At 42.9% G+C, this 20,286-nt stretch overlaps 1 protein-coding gene across 1 annotated transcript in view; it reads left to right on the forward strand.

Moving 5' to 3' along the window:
- The first annotated feature begins 789 nt into the window (after nt 1–789).
- galnt1 (UDP-N-acetyl-alpha-D-galactosamine:polypeptide N-acetylgalactosaminyltransferase 1) overlaps nt 790–20,286 on the forward strand; it is a 38,707-nt gene continuing 19,210 nt past the window's right edge. Inside the window, exons 1-2 of the mRNA XM_056445195.1 lie at nt 790–1,150; nt 16,802–16,896. The gene's annotated coding sequence lies outside the window, so the exon portion shown is untranslated. The remainder of the gene's footprint in view (nt 1,151–16,801; nt 16,897–20,286) is intronic.

Here is a 20,286-nt window from a genome sequence, read left to right on the forward strand (position 1 = left end):
GCTGTTGTGAGAAAAACTGTTCCTGCTCTAGATAATATATTTAGTTATATTGATATTACAAATAAACGTAGGGCCACCATAGTTCTATGATACACTTGGAAAAGGGAGGGGTGAACAGAGGATCATCTTGTTGCTTGCTATTTGCAACTTTACCACTAGATGTCACTGAATGTCACACAGCGTTCCTTTAAGTCAACACACACATAGACACACGCACACACACACACACACACACACACACACACACACACACACGCACACACGATACTGTATCCATGAGAGAGGGAAGCTGATGCATGAGAAGCATCAGCTTCCCTGTAAGTCAACGTGCTGCTGCTAAATATATCCAGGTATTTCAGTCACTAATGATACAAAACCATTGAGGTCCTAACAAATGCTTATACTGCCTTCTCTTGCAACAAGCTAAATAGTGTTACTAATGTAATTCAGGCTAGATCATTCTCATGTTGTCCATCTTTTCATTATAAAGTTATGTAATTGCTGTTTATTATAATGAACTAAACAACGCATACATTTATATATTTGTTGTTGAATCTAAATGTGTGCCCCCTAATATCACTGGAAAAGACTATATCCACCTCGATCGGTTGGACTCAGTTGTAACATTGTGAGACAATATGAAAGAGCATCAGACGTGGTATTTCTTCCGGGTTGAGGTAGGAGGGATGAGCAGTGATGCTGCCTCTGGTCGCTCCGCACATCAGCAGCGCAGCTCCTCAGTCACAGACCCGGGGAAAGTCAGCACGTCCGCCCGCAGAGAGAGAGAGCGCGAGAGAGAGCGCGAGAGAGAGAGAGACACCTCGCCGCATAGCGTTACTGCCGGCTGAACCCTGAACACATTTACGTTCTTTCCAAATGGATGTCTCCTCTTTTTCCGCCGTTTGACGCCGGACCGGCTCTTTGTCAGCGGCGTTCACCGCGAGAAACCGCTCATCCCCGGCTTCGTTTTTTTTTTTTTTTTTGGGTTTGTCTCGACAACACGGAGAGGACCACACTCCCCCCCACCCTCATCTTTAGCTCGCTAGGCTAAGCTAATTTAGCCGCGATACTTTGCACCGTATCGTCCGCGTCTCTGCCTCGGAGTTTTGGAGCCTTTCGGCGGTCGTATCGAGTCGCCCCGCCGCCCAGGGTAAGGGAACGGTTTCTATACGTGTGTGAAACAACGCCCCGGAGTTGTTTTTAACCCAGACGAACTGTCAGGCGCAGGGGCTTGTGCCGTTATGTAGCAGCAGCGGCGGCGCGGTGGCGGAGAGGCTTCTTGTTGACAGAAGCAGCCAAGCAACGAGGATGTGATGCGACTCTCCGTTAAACACACATCGCACGTTACTCCTCCGCCCGTTAGCCGGGATTATCCTCTGCTGGCCCGGCAGGGTGTTGAATGAAAGACCGCCGGCTCTGTTCATAATATACAATGATCACTTCTTCTTCTTCTCTTGTATCGGTGGCGCGCGAGCCTCTGCTCGTCAGTCTCCATGTGTGGTGAACGTTATCTTAACACTGCCGCATTTGACTACCGGTTTATTGAAATGAATGTCGAGACAGAAGTGAGGCGGCCTGGTCCAGCAGGACGTTAGTCTGCACAGAGGAAAACAGAACAACACAAAGAGCAGTCCGTGCTTAAAGTTGAGAATGATGGTTAGCAGCGTCCTCTGGTCGACGTGTCTGAGCTTCAGTGGTGCATCACAGCCAGGAGAACCGCTCTGGACACCCGGGAGTGAAGCCCTGCTTTGGTGTTTGTTGTGTCTCCTGCGTCCTGATAGAGGTCAGATGATTGAGCTTAGTTTGATGCATATAGGTGGTAAATAACTAGTGGCTAGATCTAACCGCTTTCCTTCTTTGTTGGGCTGCAGATTGTGAGGGCCTCCTCCTCTGTTGAACAGAGGTTAATCACATTTCATGTAATTCAATCGCTAAGAGACCTCTTTTTATAGGGTTTGGTTGAAGCATGCAGGGCCGGGCGTGTGTGGTTACAGAGAGAGACTCATTGAGTGAATGAAACAGGCTGAGAATGAGCGAGCATACTGCTACGCTGTCATTATCTCAAGAGATAAGAAACAAGGATTCACTGTCTCCATCCTGCAAGACTGCAGTTGCAAAGCAGAGCAGATGAAGACGTTGTAATGACAGGGAACCAACAAAATGTATCTGAGATAGAGAGAGAGAGACACACACACACACACACACACACACACACACACACACTGCCTGTACATGCGCAGTTGGACAATATGCTGTGTAGCTGGAGGGAAGCAGCTGTAGCGTTGTGCTACCTGTAGCATCGGTGCCATGGTGCCTGCACATGAACATATTGTTTGATCACATTTTCACCTGTACTATTTGGGTGGTGCAGTGAAGCTTTGTAAAAGAAGAAGCACTGGCTTGACCGTGTAGGTCAACGTTATGAAAATGATCATGGTTTAAGTCATGAATGTATACAATGTGAGTGCAAGTTCTCAGCGCAGATGTTTTCTTCTCTGGTTTTGGTCATGTGTGTCAGGTCAGGAGGTCGCCTCTGAGCTGAAGCTGAACCGGCCCTGTGTTGAGGCATGACTGTCCAGCATTGAAAGGAAAGGAAACGAATCATGTTCCTCATTTCAAGGCTGTGCAGTCGACATGATGCGTTTCCTGCCCCGTGTGTGTGTGTCGGCTGTGTGTTCGGGGCCCAGCAGATGTGCCAGCTGTTGTGTATGGGTCCAATAGTCTCCAATACGTTTGAGTGCTGATTTGAGAGTTTTGCAAATTACGAACATTTAAGCCAATCTTCTGAACATGGATTAAGTTAACTGTCAGAGGCAAGTATTCGGCTCTCTGTCTCAGAAATGAATGATATCGATGAGGGCCATCAACATCTATATAAGTATATATATGTGTGTGTGTGTGTGTGTGTGTGTGTGTGTGTGTGTGTGTGTGTGTGTGTGTGTGTGTGTGTGTGTGTGTGTGTGTGTGTGTGTGTGTGTGTGTGTGTGTGTGTGTGTGTGTGTGTGTGTGTGTGTGTGTGTGTGGGTTTCGCTCATTAAGACGACACGTGTAACTTCTAAGGTTGTGTGTGTTTTCACTGTGTAATGGCAATATGTGTGGTAATAATCATGCTGATTATTATTACTAATAGCATGGGAATTTAATTTCTTTAATGAGTACAAAACTCCCAATTATCAAGCATGTGACCAAACGCAGCCAAGAGTTCAGTGTCTGTAATGATGGTGTGAAGATCTTAGATCGTCCCTTGATTTCGCCGGTCAGTATATTTAATTAAAAGTGAAAGTCTCTGATGTCCACTCTGTTGGTGTGCGTTGGTATTTGTGAGTGGATGTGCTTGTCATAGATGCTGGCTGTGGTGCATTTATTACTCCGAACAATAGCTCTATTCTGGCCCGTGTCTCCGGAGGGAGGCCGAGGCACACGGCGTTCCCGGCACTCTGTGTGCCAGCGAGGCTTGGTTTGGGATTGGGTTTCCACAGCCACCTGGAGCCCCGAGCACAGGAATGCCATTGTTCCTCCTTCCAGACTCTGGCCGGATCAGACATTCATGCAGACACACACATAAACAGACACATGCATGTTCACACACTTGGCACACGGCATGCAAGAGGAGCTCATATACCAGCGTGTCTGCCCCCCAAAAACGTGGGTCACCTTGGCTGTCATTGCTGACATCAATAGACGGTGAATCATCAAGCCTCTGCCTGCACAGGGACCTGGCGTCGGCCGAGTGGCGGCCTGGTTTATGCTTTTTATTGAAAGCACGGAAAATATCTGTGAGCTGAATAAATTGTAGTTCCACTATTTGTTCTGTGGTTTAGCTCATCTGACAATCTGCAGCCAGCTCAAGTGTTGAGACAGGCATGTGAAGCAAATAAGTCGTGGTTTAAAATTAAACTAGTGATGAAATAATTGACTTGATCAGATCAATGTGTTAATTGACAACAGAGGAGGAGTTAACAGATTTATAATTTATGAAGCAAAATTGGCAAAATCAAAGACCCGTTTGTAATCAAAGATCAACCTTTATCTTTGCGTCTATTATTTCAAATTAAATACTTTTGAGCATTTGTGTTCGTCAGACAAATCACAACATTTTTTTTGTAGAACACACTATTACAAAATGTTTTCAACCGAGTAACAGATTTATTGATCATGAACATACTTACTGGTTACTTGCAGACCAACATGCAGCCAGACTTAAAAAGCAGTGACCTTGAAATGTACTTGAAAATGTAAATGAATTGATAAACATGTCATGGAGAGACGAGAGAGCGTCGCGACACCTCTTCTGTGATCTAATCTAGCCGCCGCAATGTCCGTTTAACTTTGTTGCTTTGTTTACTTCAAAGTTGTCTTTCTAATCAAATCCCCTTCTCGGAAGAAGACATTACAGACACATCAGCTGTCAGTCAGATGTCTGATTACCGGGTTTTGTTCACTGGGTTTTGTTTTTAACCATGTTGTCTGATCACAGCGTCGGGCAGACTCACCTCCACACTTTGCATCATTGGGTTTCAGCAATGTGGCAGCCCAGCAAACATCTGATTTGCTTCTCACAGATATGTTTCGCTATTTCATGTGAACCTTGACGAAGCTTGGTATTGTGTTTGAGCCTTTTTTAGAGAGTAGTGTTGTGTGAGTGACAGGAGCTGTGGGGGGGTTAGAGAGATCGAGGACGACATGTCGGTTGAACCTGATGATTTATATTGGTAGGCCCCATTTATTATCGGTTAATTGTTCATCCCGTCTTCGGGAGGATTATATTGCTTTTGTTTACACGAAACTAGCAGCCTAGATTTTGTGTAGACCTTCCAGTAACTCACTCCGGATGTTCACAGCGAGTTGGGCGTGCGTGCGTCCTCTGGCTTTCCAGCGGGTCACATGAGAGATAGAGTTGCTCTGAAGTGGGTCAGCCTGTGTCACCAGGGAGTCTTGCCAGTTCCCCGCTCCCTCAGGCCAACACAAACAAATGAAACCAAAGTTGTATGTATTGTGTTTTGGTATTGATTGTTGTTGTGTGTGTTTACGTGCAGACAGAATGTGATCTTTTCTGTTCTGCCGTTCATTGAGATAACTCCCCCTCCCCCCTCCTTCCTGTTCACTGTACTTTGACTCCTTATAAACAGTGTTGCTGGAAACTAAAATACTGTAAAGCTGTGAAGGCAAAATGATCAGCGTGCCTAAGCTATGGCGCAGTATGTCTGGAGTGCAGAGAGCCTCTCCAGATGAGTCAGAGCCCGTCACACAGTGTGTCTCAGCCGGATGGACTCAGTGTTTCTGCTGGCTTCATGATAAGGAAATAGGATTTAGCCCAGTATTCAGCACTGGTTTATTTTTTTCTGAATTTTGGTTCCCCTCTTGGAGGAATTAGTGATCTATTTCTCCTCTTCGTGTGCTTGCTATGTCCCTGCATTGTTGAGTCCAGGTGACATCACGGGGTCATGCTTAGACAGTAAGCATAGTACAAGACTGAATTATTGCTAAATATGGCTGAGATCACTTTGAGCTATTTCCTTCCAAGAAGCTGCTGCTTTAGATGAAGTGATTATCAGACTGTTAAGATAATGTAGTAAATATTTTTCTTCTGGGGCATAATCTCAACCCATTTTGTTCCACCACTGGTTGCGGATCGTAATACATAAATATCTTGAATAAGCAAGTCTCAACCTGCGAGTGGTCTGCGTTCCAGCAAATGAATGAGTTCCCTCTACGAAATGACAACATGCTTCATGTTATCATTGACAACTGGATAGAAACATGATACGCTTTTTATAATAATCAACACGCATGTTGTGGCATCTGCAGGATATCTTATGTCGGAGCTTTTTGTATTAACGTTCATTCAGTTTTTGTTGGGAAAGACAAAACTGATTCCGATCGTGCATAAAGGACGTGGATGTTGGTGCTCCCTACTTTCATTTGCATCAACAGGAAAATACCCTCATCCTATTTTTCCATGTTCCTTTTACACCTGGTCGTGTCAATGAAACTTGTTTTAGCTTGAACCAACTCTAATTACCTTCGTATTGAAAATGCGGAAGGTTATGTTTTGATCGCCGTGTATTTGTATGCGTGTTATTCGCATGAGTCCAAAAGTATTAAACCGAATCGCATGATATTTGGTGGGATGATTGGTTATTATCCAGGGACCATTTGATTAGATTTTGGGATAGATCGGGTCAAAGGTCAAGGTCATGAAAAGGTCAACATCTTCTTTGAAACGCATGCAATTTGGTGGGATGATTGGTTATTATCCGGGGACCATTTGATTAGATTTTGGGATCAATTGGGTCAAAGGTCAAGGTCAAGGAAAGGTCAAAATCTTCTTTTTACCATAGCACGGTCAATTTGTATCCAATTGGCATGAAACTAATGCCAACATGTTCATAATTCAATGCCCAATCTTGTGATATGTGAAGGTATGCGCTCTACCGAGTGCCCGTTCTAGTTCAATCTGCAATTGGAATTGACTTGTAGTTGCAAGCACAGTGGTCTTTGACTTAGTCCCTCTAGTCATCCTATTACGTGGTTGCCTTGGAAGAGATCCTGTGCTTGGATATCAGAAAGCTTTCACAGGCACCTTGAACACCCGAGCAGAGTAAAATAAAAAGGACTGCAACCGCTCAGCCGTGTCGGGTCGAGTAACCGAACACGCTGCGTTCAGCTTAGCTCCAACAATTCTCTTCTTTGTAGGAGTGCACTGATCATGCCTCTGTGTGTTGCTCTCAGCATCTGTTTCACTCCGATATGACCCAACAGGAAAAGACATAGTTTCCATGGCAACGGGACTGCTCCTTACCCATCCCCCCTCTTCACACACGCCATAGGAGGAAGTGGAATATGTCCAATTTCTGCTGACTCAGAGAGAAACAGTTGTGTGTCCCTCACTCCAGCCTGGATTAATTGTTTGCGTGCCTTTTTAACGTGTCGGACACTGTTTGTTTGTGATTGAGTGAGTGTTCTAGTATTATAATAATAATAACACATGTTATTTGTATAGTGCTTTACAAGGTACTAAAGGCACATGTAGGCCTGTTTGTTTTGTAAGACTTGAATGTCGTTAGAATTGAAATCTAAAAAAGAATAGTACTATATGCTGTCAATTAAGGGTATTTTTGGTGTATATGTTAGCCTCGCTATGTTGACATTTATTGATTTCTATGGGTATATTTCCCTCTGCATGTGACCCAACCATACTGTTTAGGAGCGGCAGGCAGCCACCGTGCTCGGGGATAAAGTCCAGTTCTGAAGCCAGTGCCTTGGTCACGGACAATGGTGGGAGGACTGGCTGCTGACGCCTGGTTGTCACTAGTGGTGCAACAGAGCATTAAACTCACAGATCAGATTGGATCACGGGTCAGAGTCACGGATTTATATTTTGTTATATAATAATTCACTTTTCTTTATAAAAACACACGATTCAAATGATAAGAAAGTTGGTTGAAGATTGGATTTTTATTGAACCTTGTCATTAGTAGTTTTAATGATGGGTGTTGGGAAGTTAAACCGCTCGTAATTCATTCCTAATATCTATTTAATATTAATGGGAAAACATCTTCAAATAAATTTTTCGAGATTACATTTGAACATATCATGATAACGTTATAATTTATCTTCGTTCAGTACTAATTTTCAACTGAACTCATCATAATGTCTCCAGACAGAACCTTCGTTCTGCTCCTGACAATTTAAACACAGATTAGTTGTTTACAGTGAAGCTTTATCAGAGATCGACGGCTAGAAAAGGAAACATGCCGATGTCCTGATTGCATATTTGACTGAATATTGGCAGTAAAATGTTATTAATCACTGGTTGTTGACGTTAAACTGTGTAATTAATCCGCAGTCCACAACCGTGCCGAGCCATGAGGGGGGATCATGATGAATGAATGCACTAGCTGTGCACTAGCTCCTTCACATGGAGGCTTTTACTGCAGAAAGCAATGCAGTGAGAGAATAACATTGATGTCGAAGAAGTCAGTTGTTTTGCACAATGCTGATTATTACTGTCTGTGATCAAGACTGTTATGAGAAACCGAAGATTCACTGATGGACGAAATAAGTATTATTTATTGGGATTAAAGGAGTCATGCAACAAAACGCCTGGATAAAATCTGACAGCTGGATGACCAACAATGTACATTTGTGTGTTCAACTGATCACACGTTCACATTCAAATTCTGTAAAATATCAGATAAAGCACAAACTGCAAGGAGTTTGGTTCATTTATTTCATGTAACATGTCCATTATTAAGCTGGCATGTTATTAAATACTCAAAATCAAAGCTGATGCCTGTTTTCAATCAAAACACTGTCAAAGTTAAAGAAGCTCAGAAATGTGACTCATCTAAAAGAGCTTTTTTTACAAATCAAATGTAAAGCAGCACTGGGTTTGTTTGAAATTGATTGAAATTTAATATTATTGAATTTGCCCTTTAACCATTAACAAGGGCAACATGGGAGTTGTATATGAACTATTAAAGCAGTCACACTGGTGTTTATATTCCGTTCTTTCTTTCATCTTTCGTCATCACCAGTGAAGGTAAATACTGGTGAAGACTAAAACTTTTACTAAAGTTACTGACTTACAAATCAGTGTGGATGTATACTTTATGTAACTATGTATGTGGTGTAAATAAAACTCCAGCAGTTTGTGTGTTTATTTATCTGTTTGCTTTCTCAGGATTGCCTCTAATTTGGCTCTGAGGGCCCCAAACAAATACAATGGTGTAAATTGTTTACACAAAAATAAGAATAAATTAGAGTTGTGACTACACTGTTAAAGGTGTGACTGCGCTCTAAAGGTCGTTAAGTTCATTACAGGTTGCAAAGATGACAGTTGGCTGAATTAGTATGCAATAGAGAAGTATTTATAATGTTTAGATATTAAGGAAAGAAGAGAACAAGAGGAGGGCAGAAGGGACAAAGTTGTGCGGTTGTCATTAGTTGTGTGACAGAGCGAGCTCTCTTCCCCGGGCTCACCCTGACCAAGGTACAGCTCTCCCCTCTGGGCCCGCACACACACACACACACACACACACACACACGCAGCCCTCCAGCGCTTATCTCCCCGCAGGCTGCTACTCTTGAGTGTCTGTTTGCATGTGTGTGGGTCTGTGTGTTTGTGTGTCTGAGGACTCTTTGAGTGGAGTTGTTCTGGCATGGTCACACTGATAGCCGTATCAACTCATGGCTGATTGACTGCAGAACACTAGCCCATTGTGTTTCTGAGTGTGGGCTTGTGTGCTAAGCCATCAGAAATTTGATTTCTACAAGCCACAAAGTGTGTGTGTGTGTGTGTGTCAGAGTAATCTGCCAGAGGCTGGGATGTGGGTCAGTGTGGCAGCAGCCGGATACGGGCCCTGTACTTACTGTAGGGGGACTAGCCTGGGTACAAACATGTAGAGCGGGGCCTTATTACCTTCGCATTGAAAATGCCGGAAGGTTATGTTTTGATCGCCGTGTATTTATTTATTTATTTGTATGCGTGTTATTCGCAAAACTCAAAAAGTATTGAACTGAATCGCATGAAATTTGGTGGGATGATTGTTTATTATCCGGGGACCAGTTGATTAGATTTTGGGATCGATCGGGTCAAAGGTCAAAGGTCATGAACAGGTCAAAATCTTTCGCAGAACTCAAAAAGTATTTAACCGAATCGCATGAAATTTGGTGGGATGATTGTTTATTATCCGGGGACCAGTTGATTAGATTTTGGGATCGATCGGGTCAAAGGTCAAGGTCAAAGGTCATGAACAGGTCAAAATATTCTTGAATCGCCTGAAATTTGGTGGGATGATTGGTTATTATCCGGGGACCATTTGATTAGATTTTGGGATCAATCGGGTCAAAGGTCAAGGTCATGGAAAGGTCAAAATCTTTTTTTTACCATAGCACAATACATTTTTGTCCAATTGGCATGCAACTAATGCCAAAATGTTCATAATTCAATGCCCAATCTTGTGATATGCGAAGGTATGCGCTCTACCGAGTGCCCATTCTAGTTTTCACATGAGCTGAAACGAAGCGTTGGCTATTCTAGTCGTTCTAGTCTTTTTTTTCTGTGTGCTGAGCTAAACGTGTTAAAAATGTAATCAAAGGTACCTAAATGTGTGTGTTGAGCTAGTGTGGGTCTTCTGTAGTGCTAGAAGCTTAGATTAAAATATTTGTGACGTCTTAATAAAGCTAGATTGAAAAGAGGGTGGTCAGATTAGTCGCGCCTGGGCTCAGAGTGGAGTTCACCAGCATTCATTAGGCCAAAGTAATTTTTGAACATTTAGAAAGCCAAAATGAAAGCTTAGTGGCGGTTAAATAGTTTGACTGTGTGTGTGTGTGTGTGTGTGTGTGGACTTCACTTGTGATTGATTGTGCATTGCGCTGCAGCCAATAGGCTATAAAGTGTCCATTTATTTGACGTACAGTCATATAGAGAAAACCACTCGAAGGGGCCCAGCAGTGTTCTAGCTGGATTAATAAAGACGGAGTGCAAACAGAGCAGCCGTTACTTGACGCTCCTGAGCGCCAGTGACAGGCAGCACTGTTTGAACAGTGAGATGGAAAATGTCCTTCTTTCCTGTGAAAGAACAACAGATTTCCTTTTGGTTTCAGGCTGATGCTGGACATATTTTCCACTTGCAGTGACTCGGCACACTGACTCAGTTTGCCAGGTCCATTATATATTATTTTTAGGGCTGTGAAACGATTAAAATTTTTAATCGGATTAATCACAGGTTTTTGTGGATTAATCATGATTAATCACATATTACCGATATTCTCGGTATATTTTGTGAGAACATAGAGATTTATGACAAAAGACGGATATATACATTTATACATTCTTCTATACAATGGTGCTGCAACTCAGCAGTTATTTAGCAGTTTTCTTCCATATGGAACATTAATACATCTTCATCCTAAACAGAATGTTTAACCCTCCTGTTACTTTTCGGGTCAATTTGACCCCATTCAATGTTTAATGTCGGTGTTCTTTGGGGTCAATTTGACCCCAGGCTGTTTTTCACTGTGTCAAACATATCAGAAATATCAACTTTTTTATTTATTTAAAGGGCTATTTAGGTAGTCAACAAACACACATAAAGTACCTCACACTTAAACTTGGGAAGCAATATTAATTCTAATAATTTTCTGGAGGTTTTAATTGCTGGGGTCAAATTGACCGCGAGGGTAAAATATGTTCGTAAATGTAAAGGTAACAGGAGGGTTAAACAGAACATTTTTCTCTTGTTTGTCAACCATTAACTCCACCATGATACAATCTAAAGGTGGACAGATTGACAAGGGACTTTATTTTTGCTCGGTCCCGATGCGCGCGCACGGAGCTCTGGGCGCGCCAGACGGAGATCGATAAGTGTTAACGCAACGCGTAGAGACATAAATGACATGCTGCTGTGGAGATACGATCAACAACAGAGGTTTAGTTTAATAAAAGAACAAAGACGTGCTCTAGAGAACATGTCAGGGGGCGGGCCAATCTTTTTAATGTCATGCGATCTACCAACACTACGCCGCGATCGACTGGCAGGTCGCGATCGACGTGTTGAGACCCTGATCTACAGGAAGTAAAAGTCGTAACAAGGTTTCCGGAGGTGAACCTGCGGAAGGATCATTACCGATGAACAGACCGTCTGCATGAGAGCGGACAGAGTTCAGATTGAAGTGGTGGATTGGAAGCTCATTTTGCAAGTGACTTTTTTTTCGTCCCGACGACCAACAACAGACGGATTGGAAACTCATTCTGCGCATGCGTTAAATGCGTTAAAAATAAATAACTAGTTAAACCTGTAATTGGATTAACTGAGTTAACGCATTATTTTTCAAAGGACTAATTATTTTATATATTATCTCCATATTTCTGCTACAATTGTGTCATGTTATCTTGACTGAGACTGAAGCTGCGTTTCATTAAAAGCTTTTCACCTGCTTTTTGTTCAGTGCCACGTAATCCCACAATTTGCCACTACACCAGAAGAGGAGGAGATTACATGCTGTGTAGAATTGCTAGGAAGTCTCTCCTGGATTAGGAATATTGCCGGGAGCGTTTGAGCAGGCAGCTGAGGGAATGCACGCTCCTCAGTTAGAGAGCATCTTTAGCTTCTGTACTCTGAGTATTTATTTGTTAAAGAGATTATATGAATAGTTAAGAGAAGGATTTCCATAAAATTATTCACATTTAATTGAACCGCTAAAAAGTGTAAGGGCTTAATGTAGCTTGATATGGAGCGCCAGAGGGCTGTGGCTCTACACACAGCTCCCTATAGTCGCTTACAGGAGTGATTGACGGGTGGACGACATGATATTATTGATTTGATTGGTTGGAGTTTACCTACGCATATGTCTTATTTTGTCTTCCAGGAAGAAAATATGATTGGATTTTGATGTTAAATAGGTGCAGAATATGATCGGAGATCTAAAGATTTACAGGACATATTTAATTTTACGTCGACTTAAAGCTTAATCTTCTTCACACGGCTGCTGGCCAGTGCATGGAGGCACACCAGGAGATATGTAACCAAGAACACATCAAACGCCTTGAGATGTCACCAAGACACACAGAGATAGATGGGACGTTTGGGGCTAAATCTGTTCTGTAGTATCACTCAGGAGTGTGTGTGTGTGTGTGTGTGTCAGTGTGTCACCACCTGCTCTCTCCTGTCCTCTCCGTAAACAGGAAGCTGATCTCAGTGAAACTCCTTTCATCCGTTCTGTCCGTCAGTATCTTTCTTCCTGTCCCTACCCAGCCTCCCTCTGTGAGGACATGCACTATATCTAGAAAGTGACCGGGCCCCTGTTCCCACAGCGCGTCTTCATTACGGAAAGAAAAACAGGCTGTGATGTGACAAGTTTCTTCCATAAGTGTGACATAATGGCGTGTCCAGTTGAACCGATGTTCTCCCTGCTCTATTCCTGGCATTCCTGTTTGTGCTCCTTGGGCTTCCCCTGGAAAGCTGTCAGACATCGTGAGCTACAGCTCCCTGTGAAACTGTTGTTGTCATCTTTTGTTGCCTCTCCTCTTAGCATGGATTTGGTGTGAGGGGCCGGCCCCTCGGGTTCTTCCTTTCCCACACCACCGGAGACGTGAGGCGTCTGACAGCGCAGGAGGTCAAAGGGACGACTGGAAGGAGGCGCAGTTGGCACAGGATTAGCACAGCACGGTTTGTTGTCGCCAAGACCAAAGATGTCATCTTTTGACTCCCTCTGGTACAACATACGCTACAAACTGAGTCATGGAACACATGTAAAAACCTTGGCTGCGCACTTCACGCTCATCGTAAGCTATCGCGGTCTTTAAGAAACCTTTCCTTCTTCAGCACGGAGCAGTCGGGTTTAAAGCTGGAGGGTTGCTGTGTTCACGCTGATCTTGGGGGATTTGTGAACGACTGATTTGACCGTCACGTAGTTTGAGCTCGACCGTCTGTCTTCCAGAACACGGGTTGTTTCAGAGCTCCTGGACCTTCTTTGGCTCCGGTCCGGCTTTGAAGCCGACGGGGCCTCGAGCTTTCGCATGCCAATTTTGGTTTGCAGGGTGTGATGTGGGTGCAGACGTGGATTAACCGCATGATGTGTGTGTTAAGTGATTCCTGCTTGCTAAAAGAGAACTTGTGCTCGCTCGCAAAGATTTCATCATCACTCCACCCATGAGCTCCTCCTCACCTCGGTTTCACAGTCTGCCTCAGCCACTGGCCTTTTGGATTTACGGCAGGAATTACGTCAACCCAGACTGGATGGAAAGAAGCCCGCGTGGGAGAAAAGACAGACTTTGTGGATTAATAACTGGGAGGGTCCGAGAGAGGGCGGGATGATGACGACCAAGCTTTTTGGCCGTATTGCGCTTGCTCTGGGTTGGTTCTCAGCTGAGAACCAATTTTGTCTTTCTCTTCTCCCAATGCGGATTCTTAGACCTAAACTTGGAATATCTGCCAAATGATGACGGAACACAGTTCCAGTGATCTCTTTTCCCAAATGTAAAATATAAAGCTCTTCAACATTTCTGTGGAGACTTGTATCGTCTCTCCGTCTGACTGATTGAATCTGTGTGTTCCTAACAGAGAATGGGTGTGTTGAGACTGAAGAGACGACTCTTAAAAGTCTAAAAATAGTGACCGTGTCATCGTGTCGGGCTGAGGCTTTTACAATAAAAGCGTGAAAGGTAACGTCACCAACACTGTGACCGAGTGGACCCACTGGATGCTTGTGTCTTAAATATGGTCGTGTTGCACTGGCACGGCTCCCTGTTCGGACGGCTCCATCTCCGCCCGCTCTGGACAACACATCGGACGAAGTGTCCATGTGCTCGCCTCACCACTGAGGCGCGATGGCGTCTTGACGTGCTAGGTGTGTGTGACTTTGTGTTGTAAGCCGGCATATATGCCTTTTGTGTTTTCCTTTTGTGTTTTCAAGTTACAAGTTACAAGTTAGTTACAAGTCTTTTATTGTCAGATAGACAGAATGACACAGGGTCAGACTGGGCACTGAAATTCTTAGGACTAGGCACCACACAACAACTACCATAGCATAACATAGCAAACATAATATAACATAACATACACTCTGTACAAGTACTCTGAACATAATTTACATGTAGTAACATATAATGACCTTACTAAATTATAGTTAATTATAGTTAATTAATACTAAACTCCCGGGCGCATCACTGCAGCCCACTGCTCCTTAATAACTAAGGATGGGTTAAATGCAGAGAACTAATTTCCCCTTGGGGATTAATAAAGTATATATATCATCTTTAAATATCTAAGATACATATGCAATACAATATGCTAAACCTATACCAACCTATACATATAATACTAACATATATACATATAACATATACTACACATATGGTAACATATAATAAACTAAACTACAGACAAATGGGAGTAGCAGGTAGTGCAATAATTCTGATAAATATGTATTTGTCGTGTAAGAGACAGTATGTAAGTGGATGGACTGAAGTCGGGGTTTACATTTAACAAGGGAACAGTTAACACCCAGGGGGAGGAAAAGCTGAGGCAGCTGCATGTTTGAAGACCTCCCAACGTCGCTGCACTGCCGGAGAACAGGCCAACACATCGCACCGGCAGCGCTCTCGCTCAAATGTTCTCATTCGAGTTCAGCGTTGTCTGTCTCTCTTGCTGCATGTGGTTGCGCTCTTTGTCGCGTCCTCCTCGACGTCCAGCGATCATGCAATGACGACAGCGTGAGACGGGAAGGAGAGGACGAGGTTTGCTCCGCAGAGAGAAGTGGCCTTTCTCGTTTGCTGCAATGTTGTGTGTGGTTCTGTCGGCTTATTTTGTGATTGTCAGGGGAATCTGATGAGTATTTATAGAGGCTCTCGCTTGTCCTGCTTCCAATTTGCAGATGGATTACATTCCACTCTCACTTTGTGTAGGTGTGCATAAAATGAAGGGATATTAAAATATATGGAAAGATAGACCGTTTGTGACATACGACGGAGGGGGGGGAGGGAGGGGAGAGCGAGAAGAGGTATGGGGGACCTCCCCCTAGGAGACAGACTCCTCTGGTGGCCAGGACCCTTCACATACTGAAGCATACCTGCACTGCAGTAAAGCCTCCTCACACACTAACACAGGAGTGTGTGGGCTGGTAGGAAGAGATGTATGCTGGGGTTTTTTCTTAGAATATAAACCCTAAATATACACACGCATACAATGGCTCGCAATATGAAGTCCCAGTGGACCAGAATGATGACTTGGCTTTAAAGTAGGGCAAGGGCCAGATTGAAGGACACACACACACACACACACACACACACATGCGTCCATAAAGCCACACTGAGTCATATTCACTCTCATCTTCATTCCTGGCAGATTTAAAAAGAAATAGCAGATTAATCCAGTGAGATGAGCAGTTCAGAGAGTCCGTCAGTTGTCCGTCCTTATATCCCTCTCCCCTCCACCTCTCTTCCCTCTTTCGCTCGTGTTTCATCCTGCTCTGAAGCTGGCAGAGAGTCTTTGGTTGTGTTTGACCTTTTGGTCAGTGTGGAACAATGGGCGATGGATTTATAACACAATATACAGATACGGAGCCCAGGTGACGATTTGTAAATGATTAACAACTTGAGTGACGCATTCAGACCAGAGACTAGAAAGTGTCTTGCCTGTAAGATCGTTAATTGGCGATAATTAGCTACAGCTGTGTCGGCCGCTCCCCCAGCCGGTCGTTAATGGAATGACCCAGTGGGCTCAGATCAACGCTTTAATCAGTAAAGTTCAAGGTTGACAAGAATCTCTACTTCTGCTGACTTAAGGACAGGATCAGACAGTACAGACTAGCAATCTAGTATCCACAATACAGCAAATACAATAGTACTCGAGCAGATAAACTTATTTAAAGAAGGAACTTAGCCAGGATCCAAGTGGTCCAGTAGTCTGGCCTCACAGGTAGAGATGCTAACTCTAACTCTGACCATGTGATGATGTGAGAGATCGTATGAGTGTTTTGTTCTGCCTGCACAGCCAGGAAGTCTGTTTCAGGCTGAGTGGCAGCCTCTCACCGTCTTCCTGTGGTTGCCTTGTGGTTTCGGGCCCCCCAACAGACTTGCTCTTTTTTCAAAACCATCTGACCACAGTCTCCGATCAATGCACTATAACTTGAATTTTAAAGAGTTAAATGAAAAGGAAGACAACGGTTCTTTATATTATTTCCTGATTTACAGTCTTGGTTTTTAAGATCATACAATAACTGCTACGCCTGCATACTGCTCTTTCACTTAGCAGAACCATGTATTTATTCTGTGTCTGTTTCTCTCTTGTTCAAGGAGTATGTTTGAGTGACAAGTGAAGGAGGAAGTGGGATCTCTCTCACTCCGCCCCCTGTGCCGGTGGAGCAAGACTCCTTTCGCCACTTGGACAGGTATGAGTTTAATAATGACATTAGCTTCAGCCAAACTTCACAATTTGTATAGACTAAGGACTAAAATACCAAGTTATATACATACAGCGAAGACAATAAACTCAAAGTACATTTAATATAAAACAGCAGATTATTAACTGACGGTGCTCAATGCTGCACCCGCTCCTGGTAACTATGGTTATTATGCTGGGGATCGCTTCATTCAGCAGAATTTTCACTACTGTTTTTTTTAACAGCTCACTTTAAAACCCTTTTTTGTCAACTAAATGATCAGTAGTGACAAGTGTTTTCATTGGGATGTAAATGTTCTTCCTCGAAGGTCCATTGCATGGGCGATATACTTGCTATAGGAGTATAGGTATACTGCAGCTCTATTTTAGGGATTAAGATGTAAAAATACAAACCAAATCCATGGTGATAAACTGTCTTGTTTGTGGTCTCTGATGCATTCAGTCGTGGCTGTTGGTCTGTGCTGATCATGCATGTGCTTTTAGTTTCCCTTACTTCTTTTAGTAGGTCGTATTTTGTGTGTGGATACATAGGTTTGAATGTTTTCTAAAGTTAACACAACAAATACTGTGGTCATTTAACCCTCCTGTTACCTTTACATTCACTAACATATTTTTTTCCGGTCAAATTGACCCCAAAAATTAAAAAAACCTCATTTTTTTTTTTAATTAATATCCCAAAGTTAAGTGTGTGTGTACTTTTGTTTGTTTGTTGTTTGTTACCTAAAAAAATAAAATAAATATAAAAAAAGTATATTATATGTTTGACACAGTGAAAAAAAAAAACAGCCTGGGGTCAAATTGACCCACCAACATTTACATTAAACATTGAATGGGGTCAAATTGAGGGGGGGTAGGGGTTAAGAGTAAGTGTGGTCGAGCGAGAGAAAGAGAGTAACTGGGAAAGTGCTTGAAGCAGCGTTGTATGTGCAATCTAATTGAATATTAATTCACACTCCTTTGCTAACAATCGCAGAATTTAGACACGTATTTAAGTTAACCTAATTTTAGTTTTACAGTTTTTAACACAACAGCACTGCTGTGTGGCGTCGAATTTACAGAAAAGACAATGAACTCGTTAATTGCACTTGGATAATAATACATTTTCAACTAAAACTGCGACATCCTTAATGTTGTTCACATTTGTAAGTTGCAATATCAATGATTTGTATAAAATACAATGTTGCACTAAAATGAAGTGAAATATTTGTTCTAAAATAACATAGTAATAATAATCCAGAGAGTAGGTTGTCAGGTAGTCAGCTCAGCCACAGCCTTGTAAACGCCTCCCTGGCATGTAGCTTTGGCAGCAGCAGCACTGAGAGCAGCTGACACGTGTCGTGCATGTCAATCAGTGTCATTAAAGCCTCCACTCTGTGTGATATGAGATGTTAAAGGAGCAATTACAACACAAAGGCGCCACACACACCAAGATACAGGATTAGTGAGTTCTTATGTCTGTTATTTATTTGTATATATGTGCCCACCTGTGTCTCTGGCTTTCTGGTACGGTAAAGCCGGCAGCTGCGCCCGCTCCACCGTCTAGGGAACACTCCCTGTGACTATAACGTAGATTGATTTTGGCTCACAATACCCGAGTGATTAGAGATTGAATAGTTTAATTGCACGTTGCGCTCGTGCCAAGCTTTGAATTGGTAATCTCCCTCTCACAGATCCATCTGTAAACCTCACCTACAATTCAGAAAAATATGTCTCATCAGACAAACTCCCAGCAGTTAGAGTCCAGAGCACCTGCAGAGGAGCCCACTGAACTCCTACAACTGTTTCACGTTTTAATGCCTTTGGTCATCTGTAATGGGAAAATATCAGTTTTCCAAACAGTCAAAGAAATGTAAAGTGGGCTTGCATGGCTGCTGACGGGTCGGCAGCCAAAGTATGAACCGTGCTGTGCGGCAGCAGAGGAAGTTGAACCAGCATCTGGTTCCAACGCGCTGGAGCGGACTGCTCACTTCAGCTCTCGACAGCAGAGCAGCAAACTGCATCTCTCTCTCTCTCTCTCTCTCCGTCTCCGTGGCTGTTCCTGTCATCCTCTTCTGCTTCTATTTCTTTTCTATTCCAGTAGTTTTAGAATTCTGTTATTTTCAAACAAGACTGGGATTCTAGCCTGTGATGATTTTTCAATAATAAAATAATAATCTTGGAGGTAAGCCATGCAGTTCCTGGCCTAACTTGTCTTTTAATGAAATAAAGCTTGAGATTACAACCTAAACAATAGCCACATTCATGAAATACCTACTCAGTTTTTTTCACTAAAAGTGTATCAACTTTTATGAGGAGGTGCTCCTCTTTTTCTGTAAAACACTGCGGCAAACCCTGTATGTATGCATAATAAATGTATATATATATATATATATTAGGGCTGTCAATCGATTAAAACAAATTAACTAATTAATCGCACATTTTGAAATTGCGATTCATTAATCGTGATTAATCGCAGTTAAAAGTTCATTCTTTTTAAAGACCAAACTTCACACAGAGCTGTGTTTCAAAGAGGCTCCTACCTATAAAGTGCCAGCGAGGTATTTAATATTGTGGATGATAAATTGTTTCTTCAGTGAAACATCAGATTAGTAAAAAAAAAAGAAGTAGGCCTATATTGAGACCCCATTGGTCCTGTCATCTTTAACACTGAACATAAGCAGAACCAGAGGCCTTGGTAACTGACTGACATTCAAATATGTCCTGTTCACCCTCTGGCGGCTGGGGGAATTTTCTCCATTTTACAAAAAAATTTAAATTCACCTTTTAAAGGCGTTTGCATATGACACATACCCACGTGTTATACATCAAACATTCCAGAACAATCTCAGCTCTATTCAATGAGGCTCAGTTGTCCTGGCGCCGTGTTCTCTGGTTCTCTGACTGACAGGCTGCTATAGAGCCTTACCCGTGAGGTGGGAGGTCCTTTGTGATTTACTGAGTGTTCATTGGTTATTTTTTTCCCAAAATGTTGACAGACAAACGGATTGACCAATCACGGTGAAGGTTTCGTGTGACGAGTTCTTTCCGCGCCGCGTCCCCCGACACGTCGCCCCTTCGTTCCTCTGTGTATCAGAGGGGGAGACGGGAGGAAGGAGGAGCAGGAGGAAACCTAACTGATTCATCCACGAGTTTAAACTGATTTCTGCTTCTTATTTTCGCGGAAAAATAATTGTTTTAAAAACGGAAACAGTGTTAAACCGTACTGCCGCGGCTTGACACTCGGCTTGAGTGTAAAAACTTCAACGAACACCGGAAGTAAACAAAGTTGCGTTAATTGCGTTAAAATATTTTAGTGCGTTAACGCGGCCAAATTAATCGCATAGATTAACGCGTTAACGCTGACAGCCCTAATATATATATACACATATATATTCATATA

The sequence above is a fragment of the Pseudoliparis swirei genome, chromosome 22 (genome assembly GCF_029220125.1).
Source record: "Pseudoliparis swirei isolate HS2019 ecotype Mariana Trench chromosome 22, NWPU_hadal_v1, whole genome shotgun sequence".
NCBI lineage: Eukaryota > Metazoa > Chordata > Actinopteri > Perciformes > Liparidae > Pseudoliparis > Pseudoliparis swirei.